Consider the following 25737-nt stretch of genomic DNA (forward strand, 5'->3'; position numbering starts at 1 on the left):
TGTTTGTTTTCTTACAGGGCTTCAAATTAGCGAAGATTCAGGAGGGGGTGTCAGGAAGTTTGCAAAGAGGCTCACTGCACGGAATGCCGCTGTTGTTTGGCGTCTGTTTGCTCACATGGCCGGTTCTACTCTCACATCGTATATTTATTTCCATACATCCTTGCAACCCACCATAACTTTGATGTTATGTAAACATGCCCCAATTCTCCAATTACAAACATGTCAGGCTACCCCACACTGTTGATCTCCAATGAGGGGTTGTCTGCATCCTTGACTGCTGTATGTCTTGGGTTGATAAAGCTATTGTTATGTATTGATGTTGGGCTCTGATGGCACATCTGATGTCAAGCGCCCTGATGCCTTTCAGGCTACCGGCGCTATACAAGCGGACATACATACATACACACACAGACCAGCTGTGGAGCCATATGGTTTTGTCAAGGTCAGCTTTATGGTACATATTTACAGCTATACAGGATCCAGTTTCTGTTCATATGTACAGTATCATTTCTGGTAACCACAGTGGACATCACAGGCACATAGACAGGTAAACACATGGACAGAGAGAACAGAGTGACCCATCGGCTATCCTTACACACCCTGTTCAGGCCCCCAACTGACATTCGTGGAACACTCACTCACAGACCCACTCAACAGTCTCCTGAGCTGCCTATCATTCATACATTAACATTCCAATGGCATGCACTACTGGCCAGTGACAATACAAGACTTACACCACAACAGCTATGCATAGAATGGCACTGCCCGATAAGAAGGTCATTTGCTCAGAAGGAGAATGAATGTATTCCTTTTGGGTAACTTACATATGCAGAATGCTTTGCTCCGTGGTTCAGAAGTTGAGTTGAACTTCCAGGGTTGGGCTGCCACTGGTCGGCTCTATGGCACGTGTGCTGGTTAGCCGAATGCTCAATGTGCAGTGAACATTAGCAGTTCAGTAAGGGAGAGGCTCAATCCCACCCCACTGGTTGGAACTTTGAGAAGGGCTAGCCGCAGGAGGGTGCAAGCATTGACGTCCTGCTATTCTGAGCTTCCAGGGGGCCCGACAACCTTGACCATCAGGAAACAGACTTTACATTCTTTTTGTGTTGTCATCACAGGGAGCCAATGAAGGTTGTGCAATTTGTGTTTACAGTGTCCTGTCTTACCTGAAATTCCAATAAAACCAATGGCATTTTATTCATATCCTTTTGTTTTATCACACGACACCCATTCCTAATGTGTTGTTTTGTTATTTATTTCTTGTGGGATAGATTGAAAAGTGCTTCTTCCCTGTTTTGTTTGTGTTTGTCATGCCTAGACTATAAAGATGGGCTTAATCAATGGAAGCTTGCTGTAAAGCATTTATTCCGAATAGTGTTTCATTGAAAGAATACGTCTAAGACTGTTGTTTCTTTTATGGAAGGACCACCACATCAAAATTCTGTCCCTACTGGATGTGTGTGTGTGAAAATATAAACCTCTCTGCGGCTAAGGGCTTTTTGATCACAGATATCTGGTGTGCGGATATCATGAAATCATTGCTATAAATATTGAAAGCCTAGTGGTATAATAAGAGATATAACTGACCCAGACAGTAGGGCTATTGTAGTAGTCAGTACACACATCATTGAATACAATGATTGTCCCTATGGTCTTATGGGTGGAATGTTAGAGGTGTAATGTAACCTACTGATGTGCAGGGTTCCATCAGGGACAGTTAAAGGGACTTGCAGGATGGAAGCCAACTAGAACGAATGTTAACTCACTGCTCTACGGTATCCCTCTTTATAATTAACTTAATAAAATAAGTATCCTTTTGTGCCCCCTGTCTCCCGCCTCATCATTACCTGATGTCTGACTTACCTGATGAAAGAGGTCACTTCAGTTTGGCGACGAGGATGGGATGCCTGCAGTTTGGAGGAAGAAGGAGCTGAAAGTGATAAGGGCCGCTGGAGTGAAGTAAACGTGATGGAGAGGCTGTGGTTCCACTGGGAAAAGGGGCAGGCAGGTACAACACCATTCACAAGTGTCCAGGAGAGCAGTGGAAGACAGGAAGTCTGCTTCTGGAAGGCAAGCAGTGAGCGATACACATGCCAGCAGTGCCCATTATGAAGGTGCACGTGAAAGCTGCTGCTGCGGCCGCTGTAACACGTGCCTCTGCGCTCACAAGGAGCATTGTGGGAACCGTAATGCAACGGCTTCATTGTTAATATAAAAAAGTAAAAAATGACAAATGAGGAGCACATTTGGGGCCAGGATGAAGGTCCCAAAGGGGGCCATTAGAGGAGCATGCCGACCTGAACCCCTGCACTCCAGCCGTGCCGTTATGCTGGAACGCAAGCGATGGGCCCTGCGCCATTGTACCTTGTTTGTGAGATCCGAAGAAGCAAGAGCATTGGAGGAAAGGGCCTCCCATCGTCATCACGCACACACAGCGGTTGAGAGTTTGTTCCGACATTCGGAGCATGTAATCAACTCCGCACCGCGCCTGTCATGGTTCAAGGGTACAATACTGACAGACGATTTGAAGTGAGTGGAGCACGGAATTTAAATACCTCATTTCGTAAAAAATGCAGCACAACGGAGTGAAAACTGATGCTGGGATGTGATCGGTAACACAAGATCAAGGTACTGCATTTTTTCCATGCGGTCGCCCTGTTAAGAGGAATTCAATGCCAGGGACTGAAAGACCATGTTGCCGGTATTTGCATATGAACAACAGTGGCGCTGCCGGCTAACTTTAGAACTTGCGCCGTGTGTTCCTAAAGATGAGAAGGGGCTGACAATGAGCGGTGACAGTCTGTTGATACGCTGCACATTTTACATGTTTCCTACCAGCAGAGGGAACGTCATTGTAACAGCACTGTTGCGCACAAGTGTACCTTTATGTTCAGTGATAGCGACTCCTTCACAGCTTAAAGCAACATTTATGGCCCACAAGGCTTAGGGCCTGATCACGAGTTGGCCGGTAGCCCTTAAATGTGGTGGTAATGGTGTTACTGCCGCATTCATGCATCCGCCCAATCTCAAGTCTGGCATGTTTAACCCCAGCTCCGATCTGAGGGTAAACACGCCAGAAGGTTTACCATTTTCAGTGCAATTACCACTGGTGGTATTACCACACAGTAATTACACCAGATATTCCCCATTGGGTCCAGGGACTAACAGCACCCAACTACTGATCCAGCAGTAATACCGCTGGGTGGGTGGGCTCTATCCCAGCTGGGACATTACCAATTCGTGATCAGGCCCTTAGTATTTTAAGATTTGTTTTGACAAAACATGGCTTTTCAAGAGTATCGGCATTATTGAAATGGAAAATAGATTAATAGCATGTGTAGATTGTGTGCCAGTGTTTCAATATATTTATTAGAGTGCTCCATGCACTCTTTCGTACATTTTAAGATTATGTGAATTTGGAATTTCATTGGATGTAGAAAATCAGTGACTGTTCAGTGATATGCATTCATTATGTTGCTATTTAATGTAAATTTGAATCAGTACATACACATCTGAAGAAATAAGAAAGATACATGCACAGGAGTGAGAATTGTTTAATCACGCTTTGGGTTTCTTTTTAATATATGTTTTGACGTTAGGCAGAGTAGTGGTGATCATTTGAATGTTAGTACGGATCAGCCCAGAACAGTGGACTCTAGTGTAAAAGTTTGTGCTTGGGGGTGGCAGCCCCATGACTTGGATGTGGCAGGTCTGAGTAAAAGGATTTTAAGTATACCTAATGGTCGAGGTGGTACAAATGAGTGCTATTTAGCAGGTTTGTGCATGCGGTTGGCAGCCTCATGGTCCACAGTGTAGTAGACTGGGCCAGAAGGTTTTTTGTTATTGTCGTGAAGGTTGAGCAAGCAGTAAAGTGTCTTGTGTTTGTTGTGGTAGGTTTCTGTGTATGCCTGGAGTGTTTTAGACGGTTATCAGTGCATTTGTGGATGAGCTATCGACATTTGGCGGATGTTTAATATCAGCCATTCTGTTTCTCTTCTATGGGAAGAGAGGTGTGTAGTATTCAGTACACACATCATTGAATACAATGATTGTCCCTATGGTCTCATGTGTGGAATGTTGGAGGTGTAATGGATCCAAGAGATGTGCAGGATACCGCCAGGGACAATTGAAAGGACTTGCAGGATGGGAGCCTACTTGAACGGATGTTAACCCACTGCTCTACTGTAACTTAATAAAAGAACTTAATAAAAGGAATTTCCTTTTGTACCCCCCCGTGTCCCGCCTCATCCTTACATGATGTCTGACTTACATGATGAAAGAGGTCACTTCAACTTTATTACACACACATTGCTTCAGTGCAAGACATCTAACACTAAGGGGAGAAAATGACTAAGGGTAAAGAACATATTGTTTCAATGTATGTTTGTACCTCATACTAGTGTATACGGTCCATTTATTACCCTGGTGCAAACAGGCATTTATGGGGTAAAATATAGCCCCTGAATGCCAGAAATAAAGAGGCCAGAGTGATTTGAAGGAAACTGACTATGGTGGAGTCCCATTGAAGTTTAAAGCCAGCATAGAAATGGTGATGTCAGACATGAGGTCTATTGAATGGAAGACAGGCCTAAATCTCAATTGAAGTAGACATATGCTGGGAAGATCAAATGTGCGAAGATATGCACAATGCATTTCAGCATGGAAAGAGAGAGATGTGGCTGAAAATGCTATTTTACTAACTCTGTGGAAAGCTACACATTTTACTTAAAGAGGCAGCTAGCAGCATGTACATTATCCTCAATGTAATACCAGATTGTGTGTCAGAAATCTCAAGTGAAACCAAGCTTATTACAATTATAAGAAATAATATAACATCGTTTTTCAAAGAGAAGTGCTCACTGGTGAACATGGTGTTCTCATATAACTGCCCTGTGTATGGACACTCCAGAAGTGATACTCATGTCTTTTGCCACTGTGAGATTACAGAAATACATTGCACATGGATATAAGGCCCAGATGCCTTATAAAATGCTTCTTGTAAAATGCATTGTGTGTGAGTTTAAAAGCCATTTCTTGCAGAATTGTACATGCAGATGGGAATTTCTACTGAAATGACACTTTAACCTTAAAGACCTTTCCTCTGATTGTCCCAGAGAGGGAGGTCTGGTTATCAACAATCTATCAGGTCCATTGCTTAAGCATACAAAGAAATACACTGCCATTGATGGAAATCATGGTGGAAATAGATAAAGCCCTGTCTGTTTTTCAGCAGAAGTGATAGGCTAAGACCCAGCATCTGACCAGTCACATTTTTAAGGGGAAATTAAACTTAGTGGAACAAAGGTGGGGGCTAGAGTGAGTGAGGCCTGTGAAGCTGGGGTTAGATTAATAGAAAAATAAATTCTATTGCATAAAAAGGGCAGTGTATATACCACAACGCTCAGTCCAGACTTTTATTAAAGGTGACAGTGTCCCCTTTGAACCATGCCTAAATGATTTTTGTGTGATAAACATAACAGAAGTTACATTTGATTTGGGCCTTCCCATGATTCCAATAGATTTGAAAGTTGGTGTGAGGGTGAAGGACAAATTTAACATGGGAACTATGAAGCGTCATATTTTTCACTGATGCGGCTACTGTGTAACCGAAGAAAAACTATATCTCTGCATATGAAGGGCGTGCTGACTTCAGATTAGCATCATCTGATTTGCCTTAAAATGTAGTTCTTAAAAATATATCCATAAATGATATGATATGGCATTTATAACGCGCCTATACACAAGTGTTTCAAGGTGCGATGAGGCAAAGGAGGGAGAACAAAGAGAGGACAGACAGCTGTAAGGGATTTCTATCAGGCACACACCCAAGTCTCGTCTAGCATGTGGTGCGCAAATTAAAACCTTATTTATTGTTATCTATAAGTTCAATATTCTGAATGATATACCACTCATATCACACCCTTCTCAAAATACCCCTCCCTGGTCACACTAAAGCAGGAATCAGGCTAGTTGTAACAGTAAATATTTATTTAATTATTTAGAATTTAAAATCACAATATATTTTTAATAGATAACAACCATCACCAATGGGGTAACAAGAACAATGAATAATATCTTTAATGCACTGGGAATCAGGTAATGAACACAAAAAGAATGCAGCAAAGAAAATAATACTTTTGGAACAGATAGCACTGTGGATAGAGGTTCCCCCTGCAACACCCCTCAACCCACCAATAGGCAATTTAAATAGATGTGAGGAGAGAGCAGGCACTCAGGAATAATACAGAACAAACAGAATATCACTCCCACCTTCCCTCTTTAAACAAAAGAGAAAAACAGATTTGACTTTTCAACTGTCAGAATCGCTTTGAAACTGGCTGAACAAAAACACTAAATGTGTTAAAAAATGCTTAAATTATTATACATTTCGATGGGAGCCGCTTTGAATGGATGCAAGCAATCAAAAGCAATGATTTAATCAAAAGAAAACTTTTGGAATTTCAAAGGCAAAGTGGGAAATAATTTAAAGGCAATTCACACGTGTAAAACATTTACAACATGTACATTCGCGGCAAACTTTTACTATGAATTTTTGATACAAAACGGTCAACTACACTGTTTCGCAATGTGGTTTTTAGTTGTGGATATAGCTAAGGATGTTAGGTATCAGCAGGTGTTAACATTTTGTTTCTATCTTTAAAACTGAGGGAATTATGGAGGATTTAGTGGGAGGTGTTTTTCTAAAATAAAGACATGAATTTGGACAAGAACATCAGTTTAAAACCAGAATATATGGATTATGCTTTTACTCAAGACTAGAGCATGCAGGCTAGACAACCAGGTTTGGACGAAGTAAGCTCTGAGACTGATTCATGACTTCAGTAACAGATCCCCAGCGCCTTCCCCAGCGGAACCAGTCCAAACACTGGAAGTAGGATTTTTGGATAAGAGTTACACAAATATAAATGACTATGAAAATGACGCTTTAGCAACTAGACAGAATAAGATAGCACTAACGATTTTGACACTGTTACTGGTTAGGAAAGTAAGGATAGTTCAGAGATGAGGGTGGAACAAGATAAGGCCAAGTATACAATAGTTCTCTAGCATCCTGTTAATATTCACAATCCACTGGGATTTAGGATTTTTGGCCTGTCAAGATTCTGGTCAATGGATCGGGTCTATCAGGGAAGGACAGCACATCAGCTAGGATCAGCTAGGCCAGTCACCGGAACTGCACTGGATCTGCCCTTCTTGTTTCTGGATATTTCAGATCAGCGGGATGGCGAGTTCAGCAGGTAAGCATTTAAGGTAGCAAGCCAGATGGTTTCTGGATACTTTCCCATACCACAACACTTCACTGGTTTGTAAGTATTAGTTGAGGATTAATTGAGTATTGATGCCTAGCTGAAAATGGTTCAGCTACTGCTTGGCCTGGTGATTTGCATCTGAATCTCTAAGGATGTTGAAGGCTGGATGTTGAAGGCTGGATCAGAGTGCTTTGCTGGAATCAGAAGAGAGCGTCTCTATGTGTTGTCAGCGGTCTCTATTTATCCTTCCCAATGACATCACAAAAATGGGTGTATGGGCCGGCTTAACTAAACTTGCCCCTGTGAACTGGGATTGGATCAGAGTCTCATCTCTGCCTTGCATCCGAGTGATTGGATCAATGGCAGATGATGTCAAGTTTATGGTTTGATTTTTAAAATACTTAGAAACCTCCCCTAGCACTAATATCAAAATCAAATGTTATCCTAAATACATATTTACACATTTGTAACCTCTACAAAAATCACAAACAAGGATTACATATTTTCTGGAGTACCTGTTCATCAAAGTCCCACAGCTGTGAGACCTTGTTTCGCCTTTTTGCAGTATTTTGTCCATTTTGCCCTGAAAACATTTTCCAAACTTTCTCCAAATTTCCACAAATATGCGTGTTTACCATAGGAATGTGTGTGCAAAGTTTAACAATTCTAGCATGAATACCGTTCCCATAAAACCACATATATTGCCATTCCTGTTCAGAATATGCTACACAGTTTTTTTTTCAACCTCTTGCAGGCCCAGCCAGCCTAAGTTAATTCTTAATTTCTTGAATGGAAATCCAGCATAAAACAAACTTGTTGCATCAGATAACATAGATAACTTACATTCTTAGATTTAAACTTGTGGGATCAAAACAACTAAAATCCGTGTTACTTTCAGAAACAGTCCTTTTATATTTGCTAATCCGGCAGATCTTTAGTTTTAGACAACTTTAAACTTTAATCAGGAGAGCCCATTTGACAGGGGCTGTCACTCACAAGTAGCCCACTGTGGCTGCACACAGATTTTTTAAAGGAATTGTCATTCACAGGCAATCCAGTTTTGCTGAGAAAATGTTTTGCTCTTAACATTTCAGGAACTTGTAAGTTCACAGTGCTTCATTAGATTAACTGAATTTTAGCGCCAAGCAAGATTTTGAGTGTTGGAAAGTGTAATGTACTGGAATTTTGTAGTTTCAGCAGCAAAGTATATGTAATTTACAGGCAAATTTTGGAGTTTCACTTGCAATAGCGCTGCTGCTCCCTCTGTACTCCATGTTTACTTGTCATGGAGCCCAATGGCACTTTTCCTGCAGCGTGTGCTCTGTTCCACCATGGGTGGCAGGTTGTGCAGCCATCTTTTTGTGTGTTGAAAAATGCGGTTTTGGAGGTTTTGGCACACACAAGGGTTTTGCCGTCATTTTGCTGTTTCTCGCAGCATAGATAGCAGAGTGAGGCTGCATAGTATAGCAGAGTGGGTCAATACATCCCACACAACAATCCTACTAGGCCAGGTATCATTCAGATCGCGCACGTGCATGGGATGGGGAAGAGGGAAAGTGCGGGGGAGGGAAAGGGATAGTGCAGTACATGGGAATAGAATAATAACAATAAGTAAAAGTAACGGCCAGCAGGTGGCAAGTACAAAGGTAAGTGCAGACATCAGGTGTCAAGTGCATCAGCAATTGACACCTGATGGGACTGTATGGATGCAGAAATAGTCTGCAAGTGCGGGGGTTGGCAGGCAGGCAGTGCAGGTGTGAGTGTCTGGTGGGAGAGTGACTTGGGCCCGAGATCAGGGGGTGGCCAGGTAACCAGTGCAGTTGCAGTTTCAGCCAGGAGGTCAGCAGGGGAGAGGGTGAGAAAAAGCAGAAGCAAAGAGAAAGGTTTTGAGGTGCTTCCAGAACCAGAGATGGATCTCCTCAAGTTTCAGGGAGGCAGAGAGGCTGTTCCAGAGGGAGGCCCCAGCAGAAGAAAGAGATCTACCACCAACTCGTGGCTTGGAGAAGCGACTGATCCTGAGGGAGTTGGAGGTGGATGAGCGAAGAGCTCGAGAAGGAAGATATTCAGGAAGAGAGAGTTGAAGGTATTGATGCCCCAGAAGGCCTTGTGGATATGTAAAGATTTGAAAAATTAGGGTACTTGCCATGTTAATAGATTTTCAGAGATTCAACATGCCAAACCCATATGTCACTTTGGGATGACAAAGCTTTCACTTCCGTCAGCTTTCCTAACTCACACCCCTCAACTCCTTGTCCTATTAGCACACAGGTGGGAGAAGGGTGGAGAGAACCAACCAATCCCTTCCGCGAGAATCATAACAAGTTTGTGATGCCATTTGCTCTATACGTAGACCAGTTTGCATCAGAACTAGTCTTTTCACTTTATTCCGGGAGGAAACCTGCTGCTGAACTCTTGCGAAAAACACAATATCAGAGAGGCCCCAAACCTTGCATTGGAGACAGGGACCAGGATAAAAAGATGCTGACTCAGGCCCCTTGGAGGAGCCAGAGTGGACTATCATTGACTGACACCATTGCAGTCCCAGAGGTGCCCAGGTTTTTCCTGATGCCCATTCGAAGGCCTCTCTAACTATCCCAAAGCCACAGCCTGTGTAGGCCATGCATTTTCAAGTATTGTTTTAGTTATTTCCCCATAGCAAAATACTTGTTTGTCTGTGGAGATCCTTAGCATATTTAATTAAAGTAAATCAATTGATTCCTCTATAGAATTCACGGGATGCGTTTTGTTAGCAATCTAAACTAAAAACTCTTCCAGTGTGTTTTAAGACAGTATAGACATAATGATTTGATTGACTATATGCAAGAAAATCCCTGACTTAAGTACAGAAAAGTGGAGTCCTGAATCCAAAACAATGAATCTCCAAAACCCTGTTTCCAAGTGAGTGTGCAGGGTGCAAAACAAAATTCCCCATTGATCACCTTCATTTTAAATCAGAAGTGTGAAGCCTTGTATTTCCTTTGCAAGTGTGGTGGAAAAAAATTGCTTCTTTTTTACCACTGTGCGTTTCCCCAAACCACAAAGCCCTGCCTGTTATTTTTAGCTGAGGCCAAACACATTTTCCCATTGTTTTTCTTTCCCTCATTTTGCCCCTGTAGCAATAGATGCAAAACAATGTTTCCCATGGAATCTCTTTTCCAAAGAGTACATTTTTCTATCAGAACCCAAAATAATTTTCCTGTTGTGTTCCCACTCTCTACCACTTGCCTTCAGTTCTGAGGGGTCAAATCTAATTGATGTTTGGAGGGTGGGGGTTGGTGGGAGAAAATGCATTATGACCAAATCAGCAATCACTCTGTGCCTTGGATTGTTCTTTTTCTGTATTGGTGAGTGATTTGAAAAGAAAAACTGTGGGAAATTGTGTTTATCTCTCTGTTGGTACCATTATGGAAGCCATTGATGGTTGATATTAGTCTGTCGAATTTGGTTTAAATAAATTAATACATGAATACATCTATATTCTTAATACACAATGACCTGGTACCTAGTCCATTGTGGCACCGGATATTTGTTGGGATTGGGTGCAATACGGGTTGGAGGCCTCACCAAATTGAAGTTTAACAAAATAATAGTGCTTTGTTGTGCGCCACTTTGATTGGGGCGAAAGGAACTCCCTGAGTTGAGTGTGACCGTGAAATAAACCGCGATACATTCAAATAATGCATATTTGCATTTGGGCAATGTTTTTCCTAGGGCTAATTGGAGGAAGGGAGGGATGGAAAATGAGAGAGAGAGGGAGAAAGAGAGAGAACGAGAGAACCACACGGGACATAGGTCTGCTAAAACTAACTTCAAATATTTAGCAAATACATCTTCCATTATTCATAGTTGACAGGAAGCACATCTATTTGCCCAACAGGTGTGGTGTGTGGAGCCGGTTTGTGTAATGAGCTAGCGTGTGTGTATTGAAAATGACCTAATTACTTTTTGCTTTGTGGTGCAAATGCTTTGGGATTGTAGATGGCAGAGCTCAGCATTTACATATTTCGTTGCCCTTAGTTCACATTACATTATCAGAGCCTCATGGTACATAGGGCTGCTACTATGATATGATATGATATGATATGATATGATAGGTTATTTATAACGTGCTTAATACCCAGAGGTTTCGAAGCGCGGACCCAGGGATCAAACCGATGTTGCTACGTGTCGTCTTGCTTCCAAGGTGAGCACGTTGCCCCTGATCTATCCTCCCGAACTAACTTCAAATATTTAGGAACTACATCTTCCATGATTCATAGTTGACAGGAAGTGCATATTGCCCAACAGGCCCATCAGTGCAAGTGCGTCTGCAAAGCCGGTTTGTGCTGGTTCGTACGCCGTTAGTGATTGAACGCAATTACTGCAGGTACAGTTCTTGTTCTCCCACCTTTGACCTACTACATATTTTCTCTTTGCTGTTGTGTTTCCCACATTCATGGACCCTTCATTTCACTCATCAGTTTTTCGCAAATGGCGTAGTAAATCCATCTTAGAGAAATATCTCTCCCTAGCACTCTCACCATCTATTTCCACTACGCTCGCCATGACTTGACCGACCCAGTTTACTCTAAGCCTGCAACATGCAATGTGAATCGGCTACATCAGCCCAGTGAGGTCAGTAATTCTTGTAACATCTCTTTTAATGTGGAATGTAATGGCTTTTTTAGCAACATCGTATGGTTCTTGGTGCTTGGACACAAATGCCAGTCCGAGTGTTGGTGATCCTAGCATGTCGGATGGTGCTTTTACATCTGCACTTCCTGCTCTGTCTTGTGTAGCTGCTATTTGCGGTCAAAGTGATGAGACTATACCATCTTCCCCTACTTCTCCACTCATTGATAGTTGTAATTTGGAGGATCGCTCTGTTAACCTCCACACTGGGTTGGTCTTGGATCAAGGGGTTATTCTTGGCTCGATCATTAATTAGGCAGTAATAGTTATAGTAGGACATCGGCAGGCACTGTGCCCGTAAGCTATCTAATCAACCCATTTCCTGTATTCTCCTCAACAAACTGTCACTGGTCAAGCACTCCATTCAGGTTGCTGACTACATTTTGGACAACTAAATTGATATTACCTTTCTAACTAAGACTTGGCTATCAGAGGCCTCTGGTCCAGATTTGGCCTTAGCTGTACCTGTGGATTACCATATTTTTAGTATGAATAGACCTGCTGGCATAGGTGGAGGTGTTGCCATTATATATAGAAAATCATTGTACATACATCAAGTTACTGTTGAAGCTCCTGGAGAAGTGGAATTATTACTTGTTAAATTGCTGGTTAATCATACTTCTTACTGCTCTTTTATACTATACAGACCTCCACACAATATATCCACTTCTGAAGAACAATTTTGTACGTTGCTTCATTCTTTTGTTAAACCAACCTCCAAAATTGTCATCTTGGGTGATTTTAATCTATGGCACTGTGATACTCAGGATCGCCTGGCTACCTCTGTTAGCAACTATTTTTGGTGATCTTGGTTTTGATCAAGTTATTCATGCTCCAACACATAAGGATGGTTATATCCTAGATTGTTGTATACTTTAGGTATCCCTCTGGACCCCCGTGAGATTATTTTGTGTCTATGGTCCAATAATGTTTTCATTGTATTTTCTCTCCTGGTTCCTCAGCTACAACAGCGAGTGTTTGCTCAAAGGACATTGGTTGAAAAACATAGCTGACATAATGTAATGCGACTGTCTCTTGCTCCTCTTGTGGATCATGTGCTTACTTCGTGCTCCTCCATCACCCGGATACATTAGCGAACTGTTATTTCCAGAATCTAGCTACAGCCCTTGATAGTATTGCACCAGTGACAGTATGTAAATACATCATGGCAGGAACAAATTCTCAGTCTTGGTTTAGTCAAGATGTAAGAGACCTACGTTCCTGCAAGAACACTCTGATTTATGCATTAATTTTGCTGCTTCTGGTTCCAAGGAACACTTTTAAAAACGATATATATACAATATACAGCAGACATTATTGGGGAAGGTTTCCTCCCTTAAAGATGCTATTTCTCTTAAAAAGTCTTGTGTCTCTGATCCTATAGCAAGGTCTTTACCTTGCTCATCTAGAATCCGGTCTTTCTATTTTGCTGAGTTCTCTGAGGCTGCTGTGTTGGCAGTGATACAGTACCAACTGTTCTAGAGACCCCTGTCCATCTAAGATTGTTACATCTTGTGCCTTGGTTCTAAAGCCTGTGATCACTAATTTTATGAATGCATCTTTCTTATCTTCATCTGTTCCTGCATGTATTAAGCAGGCCTGGATTACCCTATTACTAAAAAAAGAAGATCATTGCATCTGAGTATCCCTGCTATCATCCTATCACAAGTGTGCCTTTTCGGTAGAAAATATTAGTTCGTTTGGCCTACTTACAAGTAAAGGCTCACTTTGATGAGTATAATGTTCTGGGTTCTAGACAATCTGGATTTAGAGCTCATCATGGGACTGAATCATCTCTTTTGGACCTTAAGTCTAGCATGCTAGAAATGATGGATGTGGGTCATTTATCCTTACTGGTCTTATTAGATCTATCAGCTGCAATCAGTTTGGTTGATTTTGATATTCTTTTTAATAGAGTCCAGGCGAATGCCTTCTTTTCTAAGAAGGCAGCTGACTGGGTCTTTTCTTTCTTATCTGGCAGATCGGACAGTTTTTTTTTTGCAAAACTGCTATGGCATCCCCCGCTGAGCTTTTGTGTGGTGTTCCACAGGGTACTTGTTTGTCGCCCACTCTTTGCAATATTTGTACAAAGCACCTGTTTGATTTATTGAACAAAAAGGATATTTTGCATACCAATTATGCAGATTACACACACATCCTGCTCCAGCTCGCAGATGACTATAATGTGGACCTGGTCAAAACGAATGCCATCTTTGATTTAATTCAAAGTTGGATGGCACATAATGGGCTTGCCTTGAATGGAGCAATGGCTGAACTTCTATTGGTCGGCAACAAACAAGGGTGTGTCAGAGGGGCTATTTTAAACTTAAGCTATTATGTAAAATTCTTCCTTTTCTACCGATTCATCTCCACCCTCCAGTAGTTTCTTTATTTATGTCTGCAATTTGAGATTAATTTATTAACCTCAACCCGCTTATTTGTTACTTTGTCTCCAGATCTTGCAAAACTCTGCTGCAAGAGCTGCTGCTGCTACTCAGTTTTGTGGTCACATTTCTCCTATTCTCTGTAGATTTCATTGGCTGCCCATTACTAAACGTATCGAGTTTAAAGCTCTTTGCTTGGTACATCAGGCTTTCTATCCGATGGGCCCTGAATATCTGCAAGACAAGTTTGCTCATTACATTCCTCTTTGTTGCCCTCTGATGCTTTATTGATCGCTGTCCCCCAGTTCAAATGGGTCCTACTAGGTGGTCGCTCTTTTTTGGTGTCTGGGGCTCGTCATGGGAACACATCACCACTATCTGTTCGCTCCATTGAACATCATATGTCTTTCCGTCGCTCTTTGAAAACTTCTTTGTTATGAACTTGTTATTCTCTTTTTCTACCTACTTTAAGTGGCAGGATGCCCAGTTGGTGATTGTTGTGATATATAAGTATCTATAACATAACATAACATAACATAACAACAAAGACTTGCAAATTGTCTCTCTTTTCTAAGAATTTTATAATTGCTCAATGTTCCTTGACTGTCCTCCCGAAGGTAAAAACCCTTGTAGTATATCTTGATTCCATGCTCTAAATGAATGATCAAGTGAATTAAGTGATTTCCTCTTCTTATTTAAAGCTGCTTTGTCATATTCAGCCATTTATTTCTGATGATAATTGTGCCATGTTGGCCCATACCATAAAAATAGACTATTCAGGTAGCTTACTGGTCGGTACAACAAAAAATCGATCAAAACGTTTAGTGGTGCAGAATAGTACTGTCAGGATTGTGTCCCGGCTTAATCGCAGAGCTCATGTCACCCCAGCACGGCGACTCTGCACTGGCTACCCCTAAAGAGCATCTAAGCATTAGGATTCTTACATCTCTCACAAATGCCTTCATGGTAAAAGTCTGGCTCGTCTCAAAAGAACACTGCAAGTAAAGCAAAACTCCAGGTTTTTTAAATCTAACCTGAGTAACCAGCTGGTATTACCTCGCATAAACTTGGAGAAAGCTGGAAAGCGCTCTTTTACACTTGTAGCTCTGTACCTTTGGAATAATGTGCCTGTGCTGTTGAGCTGGGACTCTTCACTCAGACTTTTTTTTATTTTACCTGGAAGGTTTTAATGTATCACTCCTCTTTTACTGGTTTTAGTTTTTAACCTATTATGTGGTTGTGTTGTTTTATTGTTTTTATGTTTTTAACTTTGATTTAACTTGTAATATGTTTTTATTAACTTTTGTTTTATTGTGACCCTGTGCTTGTTTGCCTGTTGGTTGTTGCGCCCTGTTGCCTTTGGGCCTAATGCGCATTATAAAGGCATAAACATAAATAGATAGAGGGGGAGAGAGTTTAACACGCTAGTGCATTCCATCACGTGTGCCATCCACATTTTCGAGGCCTTCACTGTAGATAGTGCTTTTCCCAGGTACATAACTCATAACATTGCAATCCTACTTGACTAATTGGTTTTCCTTTAAGGTATATTAGAGGCTACATCATGGTTACTGACAGTGCTTCTGCCCTAATGGCCTTTCTAAAGTCATGGGCCTGCAGACATGGGCTCATCCTATTATTAAATAAATAACTTAATTAGTCCTCATGGAGGCAAACTCAGCAGAATGAAAGCTCATGCACCCTTAATACATGACTGTCTCTTCCACAGCTCTAAATGCTTTTCAGAGGTCCATGCATGTTATGGATTCTATATGCTGAAATACTATACTCCTATTATAAACCTCAATACTACTCAATTTCCCTTTGAACAAAGAAAAGCAGACACAGGGCTTTCTGACATGTGACTAACTCTGCTGGTGTGACACCCAGTCATACAATTCCCCACTTCAATTGTACTCATTTGATCAACTTCAAAAATATGAAAGGTTAGGTTTGGCTTGACCAGATTCAACCCTGGGACCTGCATGCTATACATAGGTCTCTACAGTAGGTGATATATTCTACTGAGCTATTTTATGTCAGATTTGTGTGTGCATGCTTACTTGGATAACATTCACAGATGCACAGATCTATTCCATTTGCTATTGCTAACCCCCACCAATCTTTACCCAACCCCACCCTTTCCCTTAAGCTTTATTTCCCTTCCTCAAGCATTCCAAGGTATTAAGTTTATGTTTTTTTCCTAAGAATCAGCCCGAACATGAACCCACCTGAATCTGACTAGAAGATTCACAGGTGCCTGCGGACCACTTTTGATAAAGTTGGCCCAGGTCTTCTCAGATACTTTGCACCTAATGCAAGACAACCATTTCAGCCTCTTTGGGACGCCCACAGTTTTCCATCATCCTATAATAGAAGCATTTATTTTTGTTTCGATCAAAGTGGGGTCTGGAGACCCAACTATACTTAACATAAATAATAAGACAAATATGCCTCCCTGCATAGAGCTCTGTGCTTGGGTGGTGGTGCATCATAACATAATTTAATGAAAGGACAGTTTATGAAAAAACAGGTGAGTATTGGCAAATGGAAACCACATCTGATTCCTTGTACAGCTGGTGTCTTTTTCTGCCAAGACTGACTTTTAAGCGTGACCAAAGCCAGTACTTTTTATTCTATGTCAAGTTGGTCACCCATTGGTCTGACTGCATGTCCACTCACAAATGAGTATGCCTACCTTTGTGTGAAAGCACTCTGGGACTCCAGAGCTTATATGAGATCTCAAAAGAGACGGCGATACACATCCTCATGATACTCCTCATAGAGTGCCCACTGACATTGTGATGACAGAAAACTACAACTACTCATCAGGCCTCTGAAGGTTTCATTTCCAAATCATAATATCCCAGCTCATTTTAAAAAGGGTGTTGCTAGCCCACAAAAGACCCTGTCCACGATGGTATTCATTCACATCTCCAGGTTATTCTGATACTCTACTTCTCCATGTGGCCATAAGTGCATGTGGTCAGCAAAACAAAGAATCCCTATGAATTCCACCTGATTATTTCAGGCATGAATCCTCGGTTGGGTATGAGAGGAGATGCTTGCGGTTTACCAGCACGGAGCAGAGAAACACGTGGAGACTATTTTACACTCTGTGAACCCTGCTTATCTAGGAAACCTGTTGCAAAATGGCACGAATGTTAATAACACAAAGATATTGGGCCTCATTACGAGTCCAGCGGAAGCCGTGCTGGTAAAACCGGCAGGCTGCTGCCAGACTTGTGATGAATTATTGGCATCTGACTTGCCAGAATAACTAGAGCATTACAGCCCCGGTGGTCATGCAAGTCAGGAGGCGGCAATTGTTACTCCTCATTGGGAATGGGGAGGACGGTAGCACCAGCACTGTGCGCAACAGTGCCGGTGCTTCTGTCAAAGTCTGCAGGCTGGTCCGCCAGCAGACTCGTAGTTTGCCGGTCCGGAAACACCGGTGCTGGTAAGCTTCCCGGCACCGTTGTTTCTGGACCGGCAAACTTGTAATGAGGTCCATTGTCTTTAAAGTCTGTGCCATTTTGCACTTCCTGCAGAATGCGACCCATGCTACTGTTCATCCGTGTATGGCGTGTAAGATTGTGAGCCTTTCTTAATCACATGGTCCAGGCCTTGCTGACTCAACTGTGTTCTTCAGGTCTTCTTGAGTCCATGCTGCCTAGTCTGCTGCACACTGACAGTTTTGCCAAGAGCCCCTGACTCGCGATATCCATGCCGGCCATAACAGAAATGATAAAAATTTGTGGAAAAGGAAGAAATAATTGGAAATCTAACAAAGGCATGTATTGTATTGGTGGTTGAAGGGGTACATTTTATTTAACCTAAAACACAGCATTTTCTTGTAGTAGAGCATCATGAGTTGGTAGCTACACTGGCACATTTCACTGTTCCTCCACTCGGAAAGTGCACTTACCACCTAAGTAGGATATTGGCCCCCTCTCTTGCATATCTACTTCAAGTAGCTGGACCTTCAAGAAAGCAGCATCTAGATGTCACGTTGGGTGTTTGGCCTTGTCAAGTTAGAGGCGGGTAGAGGGTTGGGGGGATGTTGAAAAGGGAAATGACAGTGAGGATGTGAATTCCTCAGTATAGTTATTAAATGGAGTTGAAGACAGTCATAACCTCGTGGGCCTCCTTATTCGTGTGCGAAGCACGGAGTCCCACGCCCCACTGGCACTCCTGTGAGGCAGCAGCTGGGCAGGGTAAAGCTGTCCCCCACACCTATACACCAAGAAACTGTTAAGAAACTGATGCTGACACTGCCAGAAGGAGCCAAGGGAACCAACAAATCATGCTTCAGGTGTGGCTATGAATTCCCCCATAAAGGCATGTGCCCAGCACTGTGACAGAAGTGTGCAGCCTGTGGGGGATAAGGGTGACACTTCCGAGTTTTATGCCGCAATTACCCTGTTGTGCCACCTCCAGGGCATCTATGAGAAGTGGGAGAAAAAAAATATATCTCTATGAGAACTGGAAACCAAGACACGACAGAAAATATTGCCCTTCGAAGGTGCAGGTGACAAACATCATTCGAGGAGACCATGTAAATCCCCAGAAAGAAGAGGACTTTACAGGACACAACAGAATGTGCATTATGTAGAAGAGAGCTCCCAATCAGGGAGTAACTTCTTGTCCCTGAATGATCAATAGAAAAGGGGATATGTGTGGACACTGGGCAACGAGGTCGCAAAGGAGCACAGCCCCAATTCTTGTTTTACAAGTCAGCAATACCCTGATGGAGTTCCTGATTGACACTGGTGCAACGGTGAACGTAATGAATGAAGAAGCCTACAACCAGCTTCCCCACCCACCAAAACTGAAACCGTCATCCGTTGATATATACCCTTATGGGTCAAACAACTCATTTCCCCGCAAAGGCATGTTCACCACGCTCTGTGCTCACAAATCCCACACTGCCCACATACAGATGCATGTATTGTCTACTGAAGCCAATAGTAGGTGCATGCTCAGCTTTTAAAAACTGCAGTCGACATGGGACTCATACATATAGTATACCACATGATGGCCCACAAATACCTTGCCGCAGGGCGATATAGTATAGAAATTCCCCAACCTCTTTAAAGGGCTGGGCAAGCTCCAAAACTGTAAAGTGCAGCTACACATAAACCCTTCCATCAAACCCCTCGCTCAGCATTACCGAGGGATTTCGATCAACACCCAGAAGCAAGTGGAGGATGAAATATGACGGCTGTTAAACCTTAACATCATCGAAAGGGCAGTTGGGCCCACGTCATGGGTCTCCCCAATAGTGCCAGTGCCAAATAAACCGGCAGAGGGGCCCATCAGACTCTGTGTGTACATGCACCAGCCAATTGAGGCCATTCAACTGGAGCAGCATTAAGCCCCTAGCATTACTGACATGATCCACCTCATCAATGGGGCGATGATATTTTCTAAGCTAGACCTCAAGAGACAGGTTACCACCAGCTGGCGCTCACCCCTGAGTAATGCTACAGCACCATGTTTGTGACTCTCATAGGGGTATATTGCTACAAGAGGCTCAACTTCGGTGTATCGTCCGCAATGGAGATATTCCAGGAGGAAATACATCAAGTTATTAAGCACATACCTAACTGCCTTAACTACAGCGATGAAATTTTAATATTTGGCAAGTCAATCAGCGAACATGATGACACGCTGCATTGTGTCTGTCTGGCACCTGAGGTGGCCAGAGTGACGCTGAATAAAGACAATTGTGAGTTCTGGAAGCAAGCTCTTTGGGCACATATTCTACGAACAGTAAAAGTGCCCAGACCCTGACAAAGTTGCGGCACTGAACAAGGCCCATCGACCAAAGTGTCTGATCTGAGGTCATTCCTCGGGTTAGCCAACTATTGTTCAAGATACTTGAATGAGTACACCACGTGAGCTTACCGCTCCGGGAGCTCACGAGAGACAGCCAAGATTTCCTACGGATGCCTGAGTGCCAGGCAAACTTTGTGGCAATAGAGCGAGCATTGCGTCTGCCACAGACATTGCCTATTTCATGTCTTCCAAGGAGACAGAGGTGATGGTAGCTGCCAGTCTGGTGGGTTTGGGCACCTTTTTGGCACAGTTTGAGAAAGGACCTCACATATTAAGCAGGTGGTGTCCTATGCAAGCAGCAGTCTGTTGTCCACTGAGCAGAAATGTTCACAGGCAGAGAAGGAGAGCCTGGCGTTGGTCTGGGCCAGCAAGTACTTCCACCTTTTCCTGTATGGGAAGGCATTCATGTTGTCACGGATTACCAGGCGCTGTTCACCATCTATGGCAACTCGAAAGCCCAGATGCCTCTGAGAATAGCGAGGTGGGGGCTCTGCCTTCAAGATTACATGTTCACGATTTGCCCCATGCCCGGTAAAGACAGGAATCCCATAGACTATCTCTCTCACCATCCCTCTGGGTCTGCGTGCCCAGAACACTCTATTGCATATGCCTAACTACACTACGCCATCCATCAAATTAAGCCATTCCTGGTCGTGTGGCACACACTCCAACAAGAGTAGGAGCCAGACCCAGCGCTAGCCATCATCGCAGGCTGCCTTTCCAGGGGTAAGATGAAGCACGCAAGGGACATGGCAAAGCATCTTGACTCTGTCTCCCAAGATGATGTGAGAACTCTGACCCTTGTCCAAGATGAGCTTACAGTCACATCATAATGAAAGGCTGTAATATCGTCCTCCCAATGTCATTGTGGCAACAGGTCATCAACTTGGCTCACAAATGGCCTACAGGGGTGGTCTCCACAAAGAGACCACTCCGGCAGAAGATATGGTTCCCGGGTCTGGACGACAAAGTCGAAGAATCGCTGAAGAACTGTTCCATCTGCTTTGTGGTGGCCCCGGCTGCCCAGCCCTGTCCCCTATAGATGTCCCCACTGCCAGAAAGCATATGGGACAAACTGGCGATTGATTTCTTTGGCCCCATGAGGGATGGTTCTTATGCCCTTGTGGTCACCCTTGTGGCCACGGACGAGTACTCAAGATTTCCTGAGGTGCAATTCATACCTTCCACAGAGGCCGCGGCAGTCATACCAGCACTAGACAGCATCCTTGCAGCACTTGACATCCCCAAGACAATCAAATCGGACAATGGCCCGCCTTTTACGAGCATGGACTTTGCTAACTTTTCACAATACATGGGGTTCAGGCACCACAGGATTATGCCTCTCTGGCCCCAGGCCAATGAGCATTTTACGGGAATCCTTAAAAGGGCATTGCAGGTGGTCCATGTGACGGGCTAGCCATTTGAACAAGCCTTGTAACAGCTGCTGAGAGACTAGTGCCATACACCCCACAGTACTACAGGCGTGTTTGCAGCAGACTTCATGTTCGGCAGAAGGATCAGGACCCGTATACCGCAGGGTCCAGAGTTGAGCATGCCAATGGTCTCAGACCAGCAGATGTATGAAAGGGACACTGAGGAGAAACTGAAGATGAATGCGGTGGCCGATACCAAATGGGGGACACAAGAAGATTCCTTTGCCGTAGAGAACCGTGTGGGGGTGAGGCAGGTGCAATGACCTCATGCTCACAGAGGTGAAGGATGCCATGATCACGGCAGAAGAATGCAGGTCAGTCACACTTCCAAGAGTGGGTGGGTGAGGACGCCTCAGGAGAGACTGTGAGACTCTAAAGAGTAGTATCATGGAGAAGGTGAGTTGTCAGCAGATGAGTTGGAAGTGCCTGCACCACAGCAAGAGGGGCAGCCAGTCAGGGCAAGGATAAAACCAGGCCAAAGATAAAATCTCCGAGAATCATTGAGGAAATGGGTTTAATTATGACTGTTAGTTTAAGAAGGGGGAGGTGTCACGTTGGGTGTTTGGCCTCCTCGTCATGTTACATGCGGGATAAGGCTGGGGGCGGTGAAAAGGGAAATTACGTTGAGGACGGGAAGTCCTCCGTGTAGGTGTTAAATGGAGTTGAAGCCAGTCATAACTGTGTGTGGGCCTCCTTATTCTTGTGCGAAGTGCGGATCCCTTGCACCGCACCAGCTAACACTGGGCTGGCTGCAAATGGACTGTTCCCTAACCCACTTACAGTCCTCTCCTGTTGTCTGCCACTATTGGCGCTCCCCTTCCCCCCCTTACCTCACTCTGCACCCCTCCTGGAGCTTTGACGCAGTTGTCTGTACTAAACTCCAACAGATAATACATTTGGAAGCTAGATGTTCCCCTTTTGTGTATGTATGAAAGGTCCTTGGCACTGATGATGGGCCTGCCAACTCCATGCATCGTCATCACATAACGTATTCGCGACAAGCGGTTGTATGAGACGTGCTTTACATTATTTTCATTACTTGCAATGGGACGGCAGTAATACCCGAGCAACAATTCAGAGCATTAGATACGGCACCCTAATGAGCAGAGCCAGTAATTACAAAGCTGGAAATGAAACACGCGAGCACCCAATTCTGCTGCCACAAACAGATTGCAGGAGCGGGTTAGAAGGCCACCACATCATGTCCGGAGAGCCATGTCGAACATCGCTGTTTTTCCCTGAACGCTATCGCTTCTGACTGTTTTAATTTTCCTCCAAAGATTTTAAGAAATACGCCTTAAGGTGACGGCGCAGGTGGCCGCTGGGGTGTCCCTCACGGCTCTATATACCTCAGTGACTCCCCTAATTGATACTGATCGGGCAGACCATGTCCTGCGCCCTTTGGGGTATTCAGCAGTCTCCTCAGAATCGTTCAATTGTGCTCTGCTCTCCCCATGGGAACCCACAGGCTACAACATCAAAGAGACCCAACTCGGCATGTTCACATAACTCGTGAATCCACTGTTTCTTTTGACTTTCCTTTTTTAGCTCCTATGCTGGTTTTTGTTTCCAAAACACACTGTATTGTGGCAATAAGCCACGCGACGGCGGGCCAATGCCGCCCCAGGTAATTCCCCCGGGAGCATTACTGTGGGTGGTATTGGCCCGCCGATCGAGGGGCTTATAGCAATTAGTACCCCGGCGCATTAGACCAATGTACTAATAGCCTTTTTTTCTGTTCTGCTGCATTTCGGAACAGAAAAAAAATAATGGCTGTCGGGAAAGGGAAAACGTAGTCCTTTATCCCTTTCCATGGCGGCCTTCGGGAGCAGACGCGCTGGGAACAGAAGTGTTCCCAGCGCGTTCGCGCCTGAGAAAAGAAGAAAAAAGAAGGTAAGTGAGGTTGGGAGGGTGGAGAGGGGATAGTTTGGAGGGGATGGGGGAGGAGGAAAAAAAAAACTTACCTGAGTCCTCAGACGGGGATGAAGACAGCCTCCAGCCTTGGGGAGGCTCCGATCGGGGATTGTCCCATTTCGAGCCACTTCATTGGCTAAGAGGCTGCCCCGCCCCCCCGCCGGGAACAAACGAAGGCACGTAGGTGCGTCCACAGGATTACACTGTGGTATGGCTCGGAAACGAGCCAATCACGTTACGTGTATCCCATGGACACACCCACGCCGGGTACTAATTGACAATTTTTTAAAATGTAAGCCATAAAAAATCTGCATTTTTTTAACATCAGTGCTTCTCGATATTCCAAAATGTATATTCAAGCACACGTTGTTCAGGAATTGTATTTAGTTTGGACTTAGGTAATGCTCCAGCATGCAGGTAGAATGTGTTTTCAGCTCTGAATAATATACACATTATTTTAAATTTAACATACACCTACTACCATTCGTGTTCATGCATCCAACTACATTCCTTCCAATAATCAATTGTTGCATAGACTATCCGTAAACTGTTCAATATAAAAACAACCTGCTGATCAGTGTGATGGCCATGGCTGTTGCCAGGGTGGACTGACAGATAGGGAACTCTGGAGATTTCCCGGTAGGGCTCTGCATCCTGGCCTCTTTTCTGTGTTATTTCCACATTTCCGCATAGGGTTGGGCTTGCTGAAAATGTGAAATATGCGGCCATTTTGAAAATGTATTCCAGGGCATCTTTTGGTTCTCAGTCCTCCTATGCTTGTTGCATTGCCTTTTATTTGATTGTTCTGGTAATGGCATTTTTTCATGTTTTTCTAGAACATTCTCCCAACATCTTATCTAGTAATCGCAAGTCAGAATTGGTATTTCTCTAAATGCCAGCAATGAAGCATGCTGGGATAGACTATTGTGTTGTGTCCATGACCTTTCCTGCACAATGTGTTTACAGAGTAAATGGAGTGGCTGTGGCTGTTGAATGCCTCCCTTCATTAGCTGTTTTTCTGTGTTTGACGAATCTCTTTGCTCTACAATAGTACAGTGTGGTTTTGCAGCATCTCTATAGGAAATACAACATTTGTATGGAAGTTAATTCAACCCCGTTGTCAAATACAATGTTCTCGGAGAATCCTTCCATGTGAAATACCTCATTTAGGATTTCAATTTAATGCAGATGAAATTATCTCCCTTCCTCCGATTTTCACCTAGATCCATGCAGGTAATAGTCAAACAACACTGGCACAAAAGTGTTTCCTGACCTTAGTATGTGTTATGGCGCAACAATTCCAATGGCCGTATGGGGTAGTGTATTATTTCATGCAATTTATTTGTTGGTGCGGCGGATTAAGATGAGATTGGTTTGCTCACTTTGTTGTTGTGCTACACATGCATAACTTCTCTTCAGTAATTACATTTTATATGTTCAATCATTAGTAGTGCTCTCCTGAGCTTCATGTTGATGGGCCCAACTGGAATGTCTTTCATGGGCAAGTGAGTTATTCTGGGGCGGTATGCCAAGCTAAGAGCCCGATAGAAGCGAGGGTCCATTAACAAGAGCATTGGTGCCTCTGAGGGGCATACCGCCATGAGAACCTGTGTAATTCTATAGACGGGTGCTAATTCTGTCTTCTTTTTTATGAAATAAATGTACCTTTGCTGCACCACCCTGGGCCGTACAGTGCTGTCCCCGAAGTCTGTTTTCAATATTGATGACTGTGACATCATCAAACAGGGACAGCACTGCACAGTTCCGGACTGTGTAGCAAAGTTCCTTTATTTATTTAAAAAAAAATGCTTGCTTGTACCATACAATACAGCTTGCGTTCAGAGCATCCGTATTGGCCATTTTTGTGCTCATGGTTTCAACAATACAAACATTACACAAATAATCACTAATACGAAGGAGATAAAAAAATAAGCACGTAGAAACTAAAATCCACTGTTTACTTATACAGATCTCAATACGTCATTAATAAAAATATATGCATCATGATTCTTGACAATATGTGATGCACGTCAAAACATGAGAACGTCTACATCAGTCTACCATTCCACATGAGTTCTCATATGATGACTATATACGTAAACCCCTCACCCCATGATTGCATATAAGCCTCCAAAAATATAGCACAATCACAGATGAGAAGCCCATTTCCAGTGGAACCATGAAATATAAGATACAGTGTATAACCTTGCAATATTTGGAGAT

At 43.4% G+C, this 25737-nt stretch overlaps 1 protein-coding gene across 3 annotated transcripts in view; it reads left to right on the forward strand.

Annotated features, from left to right (window-relative positions):
- The window catches only part of SORCS2 (sortilin related VPS10 domain containing receptor 2), a 2879055-nt gene that overhangs the window by 955276 nt on the left and 1898042 nt on the right, over nt 1–25737 (forward strand). The gene's annotated exons all lie outside the window — the stretch shown is intronic.

The sequence above is a fragment of the Ambystoma mexicanum genome, chromosome 6q (assembly GCF_040938575.1).
Source record: "Ambystoma mexicanum isolate Mex_15411 chromosome 6q, UKY_AmexF1_1, whole genome shotgun sequence".
NCBI classification, from domain to species: Eukaryota; Metazoa; Chordata; class Amphibia; order Caudata; family Ambystomatidae; genus Ambystoma; species Ambystoma mexicanum.